General features: G+C 44.4%; 1 long non-coding RNA gene across 1 annotated transcript in view; it reads left to right on the forward strand.

Moving 5' to 3' along the window:
- Positions 1 to 17,924, forward strand: part of LOC125173989 (uncharacterized) — an 86,627-nt gene that overhangs the window by 6,174 nt on the left and 62,529 nt on the right. The window contains exon 2 of the long non-coding RNA XR_007155214.1: positions 1,784 to 1,877. This is a non-coding gene — a long non-coding RNA (uncharacterized LOC125173989). The remainder of the gene's footprint in view (positions 1 to 1,783; positions 1,878 to 17,924) is intronic.

Raw genomic sequence — 17,924 nt, forward strand, 5'->3', positions numbered from 1 at the left:
TGACTCTGGCTTTCTTGGATGGCCAGGTGGGAAATTCAGCAGGAACTCAGTTGCAGATCTATGTCAGAGATTTCACCATGGAGCCCAAGTCTGGATTTGGGGGACATCCAGGCCTGAGACTGACCATCCCTTGTTCCTGGGATCTTCAGCTGGGTGGGATTCTGAGGCTGTGTGGGGATCTGTACTGGTTCCCAGTCACCCTTCTTATACCTCAACATCCACTCTTCCAATCTTTTCACCATCCAGTGTGACTCCTATATATTTTGCATTGAACTAGGTCCTGAAAATACAAAGATTAACCAGACACCATCTTTATCCTCTAGGGGGAGGCAGATATGTGAACAGATAATGAAAGCCTATGGAGATATATGTTATGGTAGAGGAAAACCTAGGTGTTGTGGTGGCCCAGAGCAGAGGGCCCAGGGGATCTGAGAGATCACACTTTCTGCCTCTTGCTCTTTCTGGACTGTGGAGTACATTGACTCATTGTGAGATCTTAGACATATTACATTTATTCTCTGACCTTGATTTTCATTCTCTGTACAGCAAGGTATCTGGGGTCAATGATCCCCCCAGATCTTATCCCACAATATTTAACTCTGTAAGTAAGTATTGATGCCTCTGTACTCATGCTGCTGGGCACAATGCCAGTCATCATAATACCCTCAATGTTTCTCAAGAGGGGCCTCCTCAGAGCTCCAGGTCTCATCAGGCAGAGAAGCTCTGGTATTAGGTTGTTGACTCAGGGACTTACAGAGAGGTTTCAGGTCGTCTATTGGTGTCTGTCAGTGCTGGAATGGCCATGTCTGCTCTGAGCATTGCCTGCCTTCCTCCTATTTCACTGGGGAGGCTGCTCTCTGTAAACATCATGTCAGGACCCGGGGATGCAGTGTTAAGCAAAAATAGATGCAGTTTCTATCCTCATGGAGTTTACAGTCTAGTTGGGGAGTGAGCCTTAATAAAATGGTCAACAAATGAATGTATAATTACAGCCTAAGATAAGTGCTCAAAAACAAGAGGCATGGTTCTAGGAGAGCAGGTATAGTAAGGACTGAAAAATATCAATAGATTTAGCAGCATAAGGTCATTACTGAGGGCTGTTTTGTCAGAGTCATAGGTCCAAAAGCCACACAGGAGTGGGCTAAATTTAAATTGGAGGTAAAGAAGTGGAGATGGTCAATGTAGGTAACTCTCAATCAGTGAGCACTGAATGAGCTGGAAGGAACTTCAGAGTTCTTTCATGGAAGGCACTTTAAGAAAGGTCACAAAGTGAGGCTCCTGAGTTGCTCAGTCCATTGAGCATCTGACTCTTGATTTCAGCTCAGGTCATCATCTCAGGTTTGTCAGATCAAGCCCTGCATTGGACTCTGTGCTGACAGCATGGAGCCTGCTTAGGATTCTCTCTCTCCCCTCTCTCTCTGCTCCTCCCTCACTCATACTCTTTGTGTCTCTCTTTATCTCAAAATAAAAATAAATAAACATTTTTTAACAAGAGAAATGTTACAAATATATTCACAGACATCATCTTTGTAATCCTTAGAACAATCTTGTGACACGGGAAGGTCAAATTCACATTTGACAGATGAGAAAAATGGAGACCCAGCAAGGTTTTGTGTCTTGAGCAGAGTATTCACAGCACAGCCAGGACTGGAACTTAATTCCCCCAGAATCCCTGCCTTCCTTATGCTCTGCAAACACTGTTTGTTTAGAGGTGATCTGAATGAATGTGTATTGTTTTCACCATACTCAGGGTTTCTTTATTACTTCTTCCTTCTCTCCTCAGTACTGAAGGATTCAGGACCATGGCCAGCACCGAAGCAGCCTACAAATTCTGAAATAAGCTTAGAGTCTTAGCCAAAGAGATCAGCACTGCCTTTGTAGGTTGGTTTTCTCAACAACATAAACCAAACACCTATTAAGTATCAGGTGCTGTGAGAGATGCCAGAGACTCAGAACTGGAAAACTGACCTTAGGGAACCTACCATCTAGGATGGAGAAAACGTGGACACAGATAATCACAACAGAGTGTGAGATATGCACAAAGGTTGTGGGATCAAAGAAGGGTTCCTGGAGGAGGCCCAGCCTGAGCTGAATCTTGGAGAGACCAGATGGCAGTGAGGAGTTACTGGGTAGTTTTAAGCAGGGGCTTGAAAACGTCACATGTGTGTTTTAGAAAGGTCCCTCTGGTGCATTGTGAGAATAAAGGAGGGGGTGAGAGAGAGGCAGGGGCTGACTCAGGAGACTGAGCAAGAGGAAGGAGTCCCCCCAAGCTCATTCTAAAAGGCACAGCCAGGTTTTCATCTCACTTGCAACAGTAGATGGAAATATCCTGGGTTTTACATGTTTCCTTTTGGCACTGAAAGATTTACCACCTTGCCAGCTGAAGCTGACACTGTGAGAGAACTGTGTTGCTGGTGGAAAGGAGGGAATTGAAATTTGGGGATAGAGAGAGGAAGGAGAATTTGATTTGCTGAACAGTCACTATGCATCAGCACCATGCTAGGTGCTTTTCACATATTCTCATTTAATTCTCCCAACAACTTGTGAAGTAATGAGGTCCCCAGTTTCCATAAAAAGAAACTTTATGGAAGAGGATCAGAGATGCCAATTAACTGTGGCCTATGGCCACACACAAAATAAAAGGGAGAGCCAGAATTTGAATTCAGATCTGCATGTCCCCAAACTCCTCACATTCCCTCTTCATGCACATGCTGTTTTGGTGGGGACCCAGCTGACAGAGGAGTAGAATAACGGCTTCTGGGCACCCACTACTGCAGCCTCCTGTTCACACACAAAGGAATAATTATATTAAGTATTGTTTTCTCAGTTCCTAAATCCAGAAGACTTGGAAGGCCGCAAGTAGACATAGGATCTGTGACTCAGCCCCTCCTGGGCTGGGTGCATTTTGCTTGTTCCTTACCATCCCATAGTACCCCGTCTTGCAGAAAAGAGTGCTTCTTTGTCCAGGAATGAGAAATTGAGGGGTTTCATATTGGTGCCAATTACCTGCTCTGACACCCCTCAGGTGCCCTTGGCCCCCAAGTTTTGGAGGCTGTATCATTCTCTCTGGGCACTTTGCTGCGGCTGTGGTGATATCTGCCGCAGAGCCTGAGGAAGCTTTATGGAGATGGTCACACTCCAGTGCCCAGCCTACTTGTTGGAACTTTCCAGAAATATTGCACTGCAGACATTTTCCACGCCGTTATGCTAATGGAATCAGGAAAAATCAATTGTCCTTAAGGAACAGGGGAATGAGACGTGCTGTAAATGCCACAGAATGAGTGATTGGTTGATTGCTTGCCGGCGATCGGAGCGCGTCTCATCCCTACATTATTCTGATGAATTTTTATGGCATGCCTCCTCTCTTGCTTGCTCCCTCCCCCCACCTCACCCCCCTAGCTGGGGAAGAAGGTTTATGGCTTGCAGCTTCTCAGTTGATTGAATGCAGCTGGCATTGTTGCAGCAGAGGACAAATAGGTACATTTGCTTTACAGGCTGGGAAAAGTGGGTTTGGAGAAATTGCACTGCCACGTCCCTCTGCAACAAAGGCGCCCTTAAAAATGCAGATATTTTTTATGAAATGACTTTACTCTCCTTCTTGGCTGTCCGTAATCTTCCTATCAGAGGAAAGGGCAAACAAAAAAAAGGTTGGGGGAAAGAAATATATGGCTTGCAATTCTGCGGAAATCCGATTTTTCATTCTCATCACAAAGGAAGCTAACGAAGGCATTTCATTAGTATTCATTTTAGGCCGATGTGATTTTCTCCTCTTTGCTAACACAAAAATAAATAAATAAACAGTCGAGCCATGTCTGGGAAACTGCCGACAAGGCGGCCTGGAGCAGAGGTCAGCATTTTCTGGAATGAGTGTATACCGCATTCAGCAAGGTGGCCAAAAAAATGGATCCAGCTCAAATAAGGACCATCTGGGGCAGAGAAGAGACAAGGTTTAGGTGGAGACAGGTCCCTTGGGTTTCAAAGCTGGTGTCCAGCTTGGCTGTGACAGTTTATGGACTGGGGAAAGCAAACAGGCTGTTACTATTGTTTTCCATGAGGAGTTTGTGCGATTCTGGCTGCTGGTCCTGAGGCAGGGGATGTTTCACATCTGGTCAGGGCACTAAGGAGCTCCTTCTATTGTTTATTCTTCCCTGTTTCTTTCTCAAGGACAGCTAAACCCTGTTGAGGGCTGAAATCATATTGTGAAAATCTGGGAGTTTTTGGCTGGGAAGTAGAGATTTTGGGACACAGCTGTTGTCTTCATCCATCCAAAGGGGCATTGTGGGCAGAGGAGCAGGCTTATTACATTGGGCACCAGAGGGCTAAACTAGGATCTGTGGGTGGAAGTGACAGTAGGCAGAGGAATCTACCAGATATGAGATCAAATTTCAGATCAAGCATTTTCTGGTGTGTCCATAGGCAAGTTATTAATGCCTCTGAGCCTCAGCATCTACATTTGTATAATTAGGTAAGTTAGAATAAAATCCAATCTTTTTATTATTTTCTAACTAGGATCAGGTATAGTAATGTGCAGTGCTGGGAAGCAGGTATTGGTGACTGCTTTGTAGAGAAGTTCCCCTTCTGAGGTTCAGAGAGGTGGTAAGTTGCACAACCTCTGGGAAGCAGGCTCCTGGTCTCTGAAGTCAAAACTTCTTACCTGCCCCCCAGCCCCAGGCCCTCTTGTTCAGTGGCTTCTTGGGCTACTGTGAGCAGGAGGTGAGACACAGAAGCAGATAGCTCTTTGTTCTTAGATAAAAATTACCCAGTTTGCCTCAAATACTAAGTCATTTTATACATTTCTGTCTCTCTCCTGGACTGTGCATTCCCAGAGGGCATTGTTCCTTTGTACCCTCTGTGCTCAGTTCCAATGGCTCAGCAATTCCTGACTTGTCTTAATGTGCCATATCCTTGGATGGTTACTAGCCCTGGCCTGCGCTCTTGTGCCTTTGCAGAACCTTCTTCCCTGCCTTTCCCATTTGGCCAAGTCTTACTGATCCTTCAACTCAGATGCCACCACTTCTGGAAAACCTTCCTGGAGACCCACACAGGTCTTTATTCTCTCTGTGCTCTTGTGGAGCCATAGTGTACTTTTTGTAGAACTGTAACTGTAATAGTAACAAAAAACCAGCAAGAATCAGGGAGTCAGGTTGACTTGGGTTCAGATCTTACCACTGATGTACAATCATGAATGAGTCTCATTTTCCTCCACGAGCCTCACTTTCCTCATTGGGCAGTGAGGATGGTGATATTACCTACCTCCAAAGACTGTTTGGAGGAGTCAGGGAGTACTATTTGCAAATTACTTTGCTCAGTGCCTAGGCACATAGGTGACAGTAAACAATTCAGAATGAATGAATGAATGAATGAATGAATGAATGAATGAATGAAGTTTCTGGTTGGTTAGAAATCTTGATAAAGAAGACCGAAGACACATTTTGAAATCTTCAGTTTCCTCACTCCTGTCCATATTCCCAGAATAATAACTAACCGCACAATGTGCCAGGTAGTTAGTGGCAGGCCCAGAGGTAGCACTAGGGTCTCTGAGGCTCTAGTTTAGGCATTTTTCATGTCTCCCCTCCCAATCAGGACTTTAGCTCATCAAGGGCTCAGTTCCATCTTCTTCACCTGTCTCCCTACTGTGGGTAGCCCATGAGGTGTTGACTGGAGGGTGATAGGGCTCAGTTGGGGAGATCTGAAGTTCTCAGTTCAACCCTGCTTGCCTGCAATCCCATGGCTGTCAGCTTTCTCATCCATCATGGGGCAATAATATTTCTTTCCAGGCCTACTGCGCTGGGCTATTACTGAAGAAGGAGAGGAAGAGGAAGAAGAGCAGGGTGCTTCATCAGTTCTTGTGCTTCTAGGAATTAAACTGATGGCTGTTGTTGCTGTTGTGGTTGTTGTCATTGTCTCTCAAAAGAGTCCCCACAGTCAGGGTCTTGGAGCCAGTCTCTTAGAGGAGATGGCTCTGCCCTTGAAAGCCACTCTCTCGGCCTGGCGTTTCCTGTGGGTAATTTGAAACTGGGGCTCAGAGAACTGAACTCCAGTTAATGGTTTTCAATAAAGAATTAAGTGCTGCTCGTCAGGCTGGCGCTGGGGCTGGTTTCCCGGAAGGGGGAGAGGGCTGAGGGAGGGGGCAGTTGCACGCGTTTAGGGATGCGTTTGCATTTTCCGGTCAGTTAGGCAGCCTGATGAAAAAGGGATAAGATCAGGCCACAGCAGCCAGAGGGTGGAGTGGAGGGGGGAGTAAGAGAGACCCAGACTTGCACTATGCAGGCTTCAGGGAGGGAGTAATGGTCACTGCCATGGAGCTAGATGAGTTGTTACCACAGAAAGTACTTTTGTCAGACACCTGGCTACTGGCCCCTGCCCTCTGGGCAGTCCCTATAGCAAGGAATGCTGAAGCCTTTTCTGCTATGGCTGCCTCCCACATCATACATCACCTTATTACAACCATGGCTTTCACTGTGCTTTCTGCACAAAATAACTCCTTAAAGCTTCATCTACAACCCAAAGGTGTTGCTATTATTTTCATCACTCTTGCTTTGCAGATGAGGACACTGAAGTACAGAGAGGTTAATTAACTTGCCCAAGGTCACACAGCTTCGGAGTGGCAGATACGGGCTTCAGAGCTGTGTAGTCTGGTGCCAAAAGTTGTGCTATATAATCACTATGCTGTATAACCTGCTATTCTTTACGAGGGTCTCTAAATCATTTTATCTACAGCTCATGAGGTTAGTAGGGGAGGGTCATTAGCTCCACCTCACAGATAAGGAGGGACTGAGGGTGAGGGAGGTGCTGTGTTAGGGAAAGGGGGCTTGAAAGAGAGTTAAAGAAGGCATCCAGATATGGGGAATGAAGTAGAAAGATCCCATGAGAAAGTTATCTGCAGCAGATATCAAAAGCCTTAAAAATGTTCAAACCCTCTGACTTGGTATTTCTGTTTCTGGGAATCTGCCCTAAGGAAATAATACTGCTACAAAAAGGCAATTCTAATAAAAGAAAAGATTGATTATAATATCAAATGATTGGAAGCAATTTAAGTACCCAACTATGGGAAATGGTTAAATAAAATCTGGTGTTTACACCTGGTTTGACAGTCTGAAGCCATCAAAAATAGTGGTTCTGAAGGTGACATAGTAGTCTGGAAAAATACTTATGTTACAGTGTTAAATAAGGAAAAAAGTAAGACAAAATTTCACGAATAATAAAACCTCAAGTATGTACCAAGTATATCGGAGCTATGTGAAAGAACAGCTGCTATGTTAGGATGATAAAATTGTAAGCACTTTTTCTCTGTTTTTCCAACTTTCTATAATGCTATTTAATCTTATATTGTTTTTTAAAATGTTTATTTTTGAGAGAGAGAGAGCATGCACACGAGTGGGGGAGGGGGACAGAGGATCCAAAGCGGGCTCTGTGCCATAAGCAGAGGGCCCGATGCGGGGCTCAAACCCATGAACTGTGAGATCATGACCTGAGCCAAAGTTGGACTCTTAACAGACTGAGCCACCCAGATGCCCTAATGCTTTAATTACGGATAAGTTGGTGGACTTGGTCCAGGATATTATTTGATGGCCTAAGAAAGGTTAGGCCTTTCCATGCCTCAGTTTCCTAATCAGTAAAATGTCAATAAGACTCCCTTCTTTTCAGGACTGCTGTATTTAATGAGATAGTAGGTATAATGTACCTTGCACAGTGCCTATGCATCATAGGACTAAGTGATGTCAATTACTCCCCTGAGGTTTCTTCCATTTCTCACAGGTTATCTTCTGACTTATTGAGGTTTGCCACAGTGAGGGTGGGACAGCCACATCCAAACCTGTATTCCAGAGATGGAGTCTCCTTAGGTCAGGTGTAGACCCGTCAACCCTCCATTGCCTGATACAAGCCAAAAGAATGAAGGCTAGAGAGGGTCAACCGGACCCCAAGCCCCAAGGCAAACTCCGAAATTTACTCCCCGTGCTTCTACCACCACCACACCCCCCACCCCCACCCCCAGCCTCCCTAAGCAACACATACTACCAAGCTAGTTTCCTGGATAGCATCTCCCCAGGACTTTTGGCATAGAGACTTGTGTGGCTCTGATGCTGCCTGCTGGGGGTCCACAGGTCACCAATTCCTTCATCCATTTGTTTGTTTATTACTCATTCATCTACTCACTCCTTGAATCATGTAGAGGGAGTCAGCTACAGTAGATCCTCACTGAGTGTTGACTTCATGTTTACTGGGGGTGGGGGTGGGGGTGTGCATACTAGGGATTTTCACTTACCCTAGCTTATCGAATATTCACATGTGCGCTGCAGAAGAGGTTTGCTTAGCAGAACATGGCAATTAAAAGAGCAAAATACAAATGAATGTTTCCTCCTATAGACAGTCAGTCCATCTGGCCCCTGGCCCTGTCAATTCTGCCTCAGTACTGCCTTTTGGATCCAATCCTTCCACTCTAGCCCTCTGCTTCAGCCACTTGGTCTCTGCCAGAGTCACCTTTATAAAACTGAAACCTGACTAGGCGAGCATCCCAGCTTTTTGGCTTGGCAAGTCTAGTTTCCCAAGGTCTGACCAGGCAGCTCATCACACAGCCACTGTCTGCTTCTCCCTGTTCCTCAATGTGCCTTCATGACTTTATGCTTTATGTACCATTTCTGATTCCTACAATTCCTTTTCCTGCATGGCAAATGCCTACCTATACTCTAAAGCCTAGCTCAAATCCCCTCACCCCTTTGGCTCCCATATAAGATTTGCTGTTCCTCCTCTGTACCCATCTTCCATCTCACTACACTGTGATAAATTCCCAGTCTGTTCCCCTCTGGCTCCCTTTCCCCCAGGACTGTACATCTCTCTCAAGGGCAAGAACCATGTCTTTTTATTTCTGTGCCCCTGGAGCTTAGCTCAGAGCCTGGCACAGACAGGAGGCCCAGTGAGTGTTTGTTGACTGAATTATGGATGACAGTGTGATCTCAGGGCCTCCACTAGGGAGGAACAACAGGGCCTCTTGACCTCTTGGGAATGGGAAGTGTTCACAGCTGAATTCTCCTGGCAGACGCTTTTCAGCATCACCAGCTGCTCACTCCCCAGAGGCCCTGTCTCTGCTCAGCTCCCTGATGGGTATAAGAACATTTGGCCATAAACCTACCTAGCTATGGGATTGCAGCCACCACTTCATAGGGAGCTGACTCTGACAAAGCCTTGACCTGTGCAGCTGGACATGCAGGGAGTCTCATGGTCTGACCCTGCTGCATCTCAGTCCCATGCCATGCCTCTCTGCACCCTCATGCTCTAGGCTACAGCCAGACTGAAAAGTTTTCTGAAGACATCCTGTGACTTCTCTTTTTAAAAACAATTTCTTCTGCCTGGAATATTCTCTACCTGCTCAGCCCTCCATCTTTGCCAGTGGATTCCTACTGGCTCTTCTGGTTAGGTCAGGTGTCACCTCTCCTCTGGGCCAAGAGCCTGTCCTGTATACCTCCCAGGCTCTGTGCCACCCCCATCGTTGCACTGTTCATACAACATTGCCATTACCTGTTTATTTTCTCAATAGGCCTGTGGGGTCCCTGAGGACAGGGAGTTGGTCTAATTCACTTTGGAGTCCCTATCACCTGGATCATGCTAGATGCTCACAAGTATGTGTTGGCTGGCTAGCTGGTATGATGGTTAGGGGGTATGTGGTGCTAGGACCCTTCCCTGTTGCTCAGTCTAACTGCAATGTGCATATTGTGTAAGGGTGAGGGTTACAGTCTATAAGAGGGCACACCCAACCCTCAGGCCTGCAGGGTAAGTAAAACACACTGTCAGTGAAAGGCGGCTGAGAGCATTCCCAGTTAGGGTTAGGGTTAGGAGAGAGACCTGGGCTTTAGGACCAGCCCTGCTTCACACTGACTCTGAGCTTTCTCCTCATCTGTCCAAACGTGCTTCCTGATCTCTAAAATGGGAACCACAACACTTGCTCAGCTACTTTACAGAGTGATTGTGAGGACTTGTGTGACAGTGTCTCTGAAATTATTGCTTAAACTGTTAAGTGCTGAGCCTGTATTTTCGCTCTGGCGGGGGTGGGGGGGGGCGGTGGAGGGAAGTGGTGCTCAGCACTGTGATGTGGCAATGCCCACTAGAGGGAGCAGCTGAGCAGCAGGACAGGCCCTCGTCAGAGCCCCGTGGCTGGTCCAGAAAGAGGGAACACGGAGTCTAAGACATCGCCATGAGGTCCCAGGCTCCCCTTTCCTCACGTTTCCCTTCAAATTCAAGTGACATCTGGGCTATCGTTGACGTGCTAGAAAAGTAAGAAAGAAAAAAGCCCAGCAACCTCCTACATTATTCCTGGAAGTGGCTATGAGATTGGTGAAAGTATAGGACACCGGGGTTCTTTCCCTTGAGCACTGTTTGCTCTGTTTAGCTCTGAAGCCTGGATTCCAGGGCTCTGAGGCCATTATCTGTCCATTATAGGGGAAATCTACTCGGCTATGGAATGCCACCTTAGTGGGACAGGGCTGAGGTCTGCATGGACCTTCCTTCATGGATGCCTGAAACCTGCAGGCTTGGCCTCACAGTTGATTAGCTTCCTCTCTGCTGGGGCGAGTGGGACCAGACAACGAGGCCAGCTGGAGGAGAGCTCTGTAACCCAATTTGCTGTGTAGAGAAGCCAGTCTGTCTGGCAAGAGCTAATTGGAAAGCTGCTTCCTCTAAGCCTGGACCCAGGAGGGCGCTGGGACTGGCTGGGGGAGGGGGGGCTCAGCTTGGCCCACATCACTTAGTGCTTTGTGGGAGCCGCTCCCAGCAGGAGGGCACTTAGCCCTGGTAATTGGCCAGGCAGGCTCATCATTAATTCATGTCAAATTGTATTTCTTCTTTTGAGGGAGAGAGAGAGAGAGAAGAGGTGGGGGTGGATAGGAATAAATGAGTTTCTGAAGGGAGGAGTCTGTTTTAGGGTTGGGTTGAAGCAGCTTTGATTTGGGAAGAAGGAGGGTGGTGATTCATTTGCTAACTTGCTGTTGACCTGAGCAAGTTACTTTCCCAGAGGAGGTCTCAGTTTCCTAATCTGTGGTAGGAGACAATAACTGTGATCTATTTCAGAGATGGCTTTGAGGATTGAATCCAGCTATGAGAGATGAGTGCTCTTCATATGGTCATTTCAACAGGCCCAGGGAGGCAGGGAGCCATTTACATTTCATGTAATTATTGATGCAGAGTGGGGTAGGTTTACACCTATCATCTTTTGGATGGACAGCATTTTTTCATGGCTCCATTTCATCTCTTTTGTTGGCTTATTAACTCTTTGGTATGTATTGTAGTGGCTGCTTTAGGGTTTATAGTATATATCTTCAACATTGCATTACCTTCAAGTGAGATTGTAGCACTTTAGATAGAGTATAGGACTCTTAAAATAGTATATAGTTCCATTTCTTCTCTCCTGACATTTAGGCTGACTTTGTCATACATTTTACTTATAAATACTGCAATACATTGTTATTATTTTTGTTTAAACAATGATTTTTTAATTCTTATTGTAGTAAAATTTAGTTCTTATTGTAGTAAAATACATATAACCTAAAATTAGCCATCTTAACCATTATAAGTGTATAGTTCAGTGGCATTAAACACATTCATAATGCTGTGCAACCATCACCATCCTTCTCCATAACTCATTTCATCTTATAAAGCTAAAACTCTATACCCCCTAAAGTCAACTATTTTTTTAAAGGGATTTAAACAATAATTTAGAAATCTTGTACATTTACCCATGTAGTGGCCATTTCTCATATTTTTCATTCCATTTTGGAGATTTCTATTTCTATCTGGTTTCATTTTCTTTCCGACTAAAGTATTGCCTACAACATTTCTTATAGTGCTGTTTTGTTGGTGATGAATTCTTTCAGATTCTGTGTGTCTGAAAAAAATTTTCTTTTACTTTCTCCTTTGAAAGATATTTTCACTACGTATTCTTATAGGTTGACAGCTTGCTTTCTATACTTTAAAGATGATACTTCAGTGTCTTTTGGTTTGCATTGTTTCTGATGAGAAATCTGTTTTCACTTCATCTTTGTTCCTCTGTATATGATGTTTCCTTTGCCTATGATTACTTTTAATATTTTCTTTTATTACTAGTTTTGAAAAATTTGATTATGATGTGTCTTGATATAGTTTTCTTCATTTTTCTTGTGTTTGGGGTTCATTGGGCTTCGTAGATCTGTGAGTTTACAGTCTTCATCAAATTTGGAAAAAGTTTCAGGCATAATTTCTTCAAATAATTTTTCTGTCTTCTCCCCTCCTTTATGGGCTCTAACTGTACATATTTAAGGTTGAATGAAGTTGCCCCACAGGTTATTGATGATCTTCTCATTTTAAAATTGCCTGTTATTTTTTCTGTGTTTCACCTTAAATAGCTTCTATTTCTAGTTCTTCAACTTCACTAACAGATTTTTCTGTAGGGTTTAATCTGCCTTCAACCCAATGTATTTTTTTATCTCAGACCTCACAGTTTTCACCTTTAGAAGTTTAAAATTTGAGCCTTTTGTTTGTATCTTCCATGACTTTATTTAAACTTTTTAAACATAAGGAATATAATTGTGTGTCTGTTTTATGTCTTTGTTTCCTAATTCTAATATCTGTGTCAGTTCTGATTGATGTTTCTCCTCAGTGTGGGTCATATTCTCTTGCTTCTTTGCATGCCTGGTGATCTTTGACTAGGTTCTAGACACTGAATTTTACCTTGTTGGGGGCTGGATATTTTTTGAGTTTTGTAAAATATTCTTGAGCTTTGTTCTGGGATGCAGTTAAGATACTTGTAAACAGTTGATCCTTTTGGGTTTTGATTTGAAGGTTTTTTTTTTTTTTAATTTTTTTTTTCAACGTTTATTTATTTTTGGGACAGAGAGAGACAGAGCATGAACGGGGGAGGGGCAGAGAGAGAGGGAGACACAGAATTGGAAGCAGGCTCCAGGCTCTGAGCCATCAGCCCAGAGCCTGATGCGGGGCTCGAACTCACGGACCGCGAGATCGTGACCTGGCTGAAGTCGGACGCTTAACCGACTGTGCCACCCAGGCGCCCCTGATTTGAAGGTTTTTAAGGCAGGACCAGAGCATCTTCTAGTCTAGAGCTAATTAATACCCATTATTGAGGTAAGACCCTTCTGAATGTTCTACCCATGCTCTGTGAATTATAATCGTTTTTTTCTTCAAGTTTCTTGGGGAGAACAGGTACTATTTTTGATGCTGTGTGAATGGTGGGAACTAATGGATCTTTCCTGTGCCTCGTGTAGTTTCCTCACACATATGCACTCAATACTTGAGGTGAAACCTCTATAGATCTCTGTATTTCTCTCTGTGCAGTGCTCTCTCTCTCTCGAGTGCTCTGTCTTATGAACTCTCACTGTCTTGCTATCCTTGGACTGTCAGCTCTGACTTCCAAATCAGGGAGTCCATCAGATTGTCCTTGGGTTCTCCCTCCCTGTTCTGAAGCCTAGAATCTCTCTCAGTGAAGTAAGCTGGGGAAGTTGTAAGGTCTGCCTTGCTTGTGTCTTGTTCTCAGGGGGTCTTTGTCTTTTGTTGCTTGTCATGAACTGTCTTGAAAACCATTGTTGCATATCTTTGTCTGGATGTTGTTGTTGTTGTTGTTGTTGTTGTTGTTGTTGTTTCAGGTAATAAGATAAACCCTATCCCTATTACTCCATCTTGCCTACAAGTGGAAGTTCCCAGGGAGGCAGTAAATAGGGACATTTTTAAGAAAATGTGTGTCTAGCTCCAGGCCTTGGGGTATGGAATTTGCAGGGTTGGTAGACAGAGTGGAGGACAGTGATGAAGAGGTCAGGATTCCTGGAATCTATCCCTGGCTCTTTTAACTCTCATAATCTTTAAAACAAAATCCAAAATTACTATCATAATGTTCCAGATCCTTCCTAATGTAGGCACCTCCAGAAGGGCTCCTTAAAGAAGAGAAAGGAGCCCAGGAAAGAAGAAGGTTAATAAGGGAACATTTAAAATTGTGTAGAATTCCATTTAATTTGGGGGAAGAGGGACTGATTTATTAAGGATTTCACCAAATGGGATCGAGTTTTGGTACAAGTATTTTGTGTATATTATTTGATTTAATGGCTTAATTGATTTGGACCCACTCACTAAACTCTGATCCCATACACAAACCTGAACCCTGTTATCAGACTGAGATGTCTCTGTGCAGATACTGAGCTCTAACTGTGATTTCAGGTTAAACTCTGATGCCAGGATGCACTGAGTCACATAAATAAGAGTAGAGCTCATTCAATACATCCTATTTCCACCATAGTAAACTCCTTTAAAGATTTTGTGACTAACAACTTTCTGTTGGTATCAGTTCTCCTTTTTAAATTGTTTTTTTTTTTTAACGTTTATTTATTTTTGAGACAGAGAGAGACACAGCATGAACGGGGGAGGGGCAGAGAGAGAGGGAAACACAGAATCGGAAGCAGGCTCCAGGCTCTGAGCCATCAGCCCAGAGCTGGACGCGGGGCTCGAACTCGCGTACCACGAGATCGTGACCTGAGCCGAAGTCGGACGCCTAACCGACTGAGCCACCCAGGCGCCCCCAGTTCTCCTTTTTAAAAGCTGAGAGTCTTGGGGCATCTGGGTGGCTCATGACCAACTTCTGCTCAGGTCATGGTCTTGTGGTTCATGGTTTGGGCCCTGCATTGGACTCTGTGCTGATAGCTTGGAGCCTGGAACCTGCCTCCGATTCTGTGTCTCCCTCTCTCTTTGCCCTACCTCTACCCCCATGCTTGCACTCTGTCTCTCTCTTTCTCAAAAATAAATACACATTTAAAAAATAAATAGAAGTTGAGCGTCTCAATGGCATCAACTGAAGACTATATATTCTTCTGAGATTTACTTGTGTAGGTGAACAATGGCTCCTCATTCTACCAATCCCTTGTAAAAAGCTCTGATCTCTATCCAGGTTGGCTCTGACATTTCAGTTCTCTCAGTGCCCACTGTGAGTTTGGACCTGGAAGGGGACAAGAAACACCAAGGGGAAGACATTTTCCCCAAGCCCTTTTATATGAAATGCAATCATAATGCTTTTTTAATATTTTTTGTTGTCTATACCTTAGTAATTATTTAATCATTCAGCAGTTATTGATTGCCCAACTACTATGTGCCAGGCACTTTTCTAGTTACCAAGAATAAATCAGTGGACAGACAATAATCCTTGCCCTTGTGGGCCTTGTGGTGGAAGACAGACAATAAATAATAAGTATAATATGTAAGTAAGCCATAGAGTATGTTAGTATGTAATAAGAGGTATTGCCTGTGAAAGTCATCACCACAGTGCCTGATACATAGAAGGTATCCAAGAACTCTTTCTAAAAAGCTAATGTGGCATCTTCACCTTGGAAAGCCAATGGGAGCCAAGTATTGAAGAATGATGAGAAACTCACTAGGTATGTGAGAGAGGAGTATCTGGCATAGGGAAAAACAAAATTTGAAGTTGGAGATGGGGGACACACTTGGGGAAATAGTGCCTATGGGGAGAATGTGTCAGGCTTTTAGGGCTGGCAGATGTAAGTCATGTCAGTACCATGGAGAGCTACAAGGGAGGCCAACTTCTGGAAAGACCTCTTGAAGCATAAGAGAGCCCTGGCATATGACCAGCTGATTTTGCCGGGCCAATTCAACCCCCCAAACAGAGTAACTGTTAAATTCAGGCCAGGCTGCTGTCTGAATCTGAGTGTCAGTCTCAGAATTGGAAGCTAGTGCACCCCTGCCTTACATCTCTTGCTATCGTAGTTGTTGGCAGAATCTGGTGGCAATATCTCTAGAACTGTTATCCAAAGATCTGGGTTTGAATCATAGTTATACCAGAAGCCATCTGCACAGGTTTGGACAGGTTAGTTTTTCATATGTAAAGTGAAGATAATGAACTTATAGCAATGTTGTGAGAACTAAATAGGATGGAGTTAGCAAAGCATCTTGTGCAGTGCCTGCAACATAAAAAGCTAGATTCCAACACTTTGTTGAAGGGTAAGTGAAATCTCTAGCAATGTTAGGGCTTCTCTGGAGGTGAGGCATAGTATCTCACAGGCAGATAAAGGGAATATGTCATTTTGGACAGAAAAAACAGCAAGAGCAAAGGTAGAGAGGCATGAGAGTGGATGGCTGGCCCAGGAAATGGAGAGTAGTTTAATAAGATTGAAGCTATACAGCTGCCACTTTTATTCTGAGGTCTCCTAAACCACTATTTTCAGCACAGAGCACTCTGTTGAACCTCCAGACTTTATTTCCAGCTAGCCTATTGTGCATCTCAGTTGAAAGATCTACATGCACCTCTGACCCACCTTTCCAAAACAGAATTTACCACTTTCCTCCAATGTGCTCTTTTCAGATGACATGTTAGAAGGAAGAAGTGTGTCTTATGAATGGTCTTAAACTGGGTAGAAGTTTTTGGAAAGGATGTGGTGACCTTATTCTCCTTTCCAAGTGAGAGCAGAAAATGAGAATGGCTTAACCTAAAGCATGAGATAATTGGATTAGAGAAGGAAGAACTTCACTATCATAGAAACTCAGGAGAGTTTCCTGTAAGAAACTCAGGAGAGGTGATCAAGAAAAGCCATGCAATTCTCTTTGCTGAAAGAGATATTATCATCTAGCTGGAATATTCTCCTTCTTCATCACTACTTAGTCACTATTATAATAATTGAATTATTAATATCCTTTTAACAGCAGTTTACATTTGTATAGAGCTTTACAGCTTGTAAAAGGTCTAATTTGATCTTAATCGCCACCCTGTGAGGTTATCAAGACAAGGATTATTAACTCATTCCCCCTCGCCCTCATTTTATACATGGAGAAACCGAAACTGCAAACCACAAAACTGACGCAATTGGCAAGAAATCAAGTAGTGCAGTCAGGAGAAAAGCTGTGTCTCCTAGTTTCCACTGAGGACCCCCCCCCCCCCACCTCCCATTTTATTTTCCAACACAGCACTCTGGATGTCAACTGAAAACAGCAAGAACAACAGTTGAATATATGACTAAAGATCCACTGAATCCCTCTTCCTGGTGCTAATTTCAAGGAGTGGGAGAATGAAGGAGACCCTTGCTCAAGGAATTCAGGAGTTTCAGTTCAAAGTCCTAGAGCCAAGTTATTAGGCAGGAGGGGGTCTGATGCCACATTAGCTTTAACCAAGAGAATTGGCAGTAATCTATTTCTCACATGGTCTAGGACTTGACTGTTTACAAAGCATTTTTACACTCCCAATCTCATTTGACATGCTGCCCCTGCCCTGTGAGGGATGTGTCATTGTTATCTCCCATTTTCCAGACATGAATGAGGAACCTCAGAGGGGTGAATGGATGGGCCTGAGGCCCTTGGTCAGCAACTGAGATGGGATCTGAATTGCCATCTCTGGCCTCTTGGTTCAAACTCTTTCTCTCCCTCTTTCTGCCGCATCCCAGCTGCCTCTGGCCAGACCCGAAAAACAAATCCTGTAATTGAGTTGGAATGTGGGTGCTGGGGCCCAGGAGACAATGTTTCCTGCTTTTCAATCTGTTCTTAATTTATTAAAGTGATGAAATAAGGAAGAGGCCCAGAAGGGGTGGATGTTTTCCATCAGTGAATCACGGGAACCTGCAGAGGCAGAAGGTCAGGAGGAAGGCGTTGTTGCTCGGGCAGCTCCCCTCCCCCTGGCAAAGCCCACTCAGTACTGGGGTGGGGGTCTACTCAGAGGTGGTCCTGGGAGTGAAATAAACTGAAAAAGAGCAGGATCCACAGAGGACTCTTTCCATTCCCATAATGTGACCACCTGAGTACCTTCCCTTTCAACTGACACACACTGAGAGTCTTAGGAGAGACATCCAGGGAAGACAGGAGAAGGCCTGGCCCAGCCTGAGGGGGACCAGAAAAGGCTTCCTAGAGGAGGTGACATGGAAGCTAAGAATTGACAGGTGAAGAGATGTTATCTGGGAAAA

This window comes from Prionailurus viverrinus, chromosome C1, assembly GCF_022837055.1.
Source record: "Prionailurus viverrinus isolate Anna chromosome C1, UM_Priviv_1.0, whole genome shotgun sequence".
In the NCBI taxonomy this organism is placed as follows: domain Eukaryota; kingdom Metazoa; phylum Chordata; class Mammalia; order Carnivora; family Felidae; genus Prionailurus; species Prionailurus viverrinus.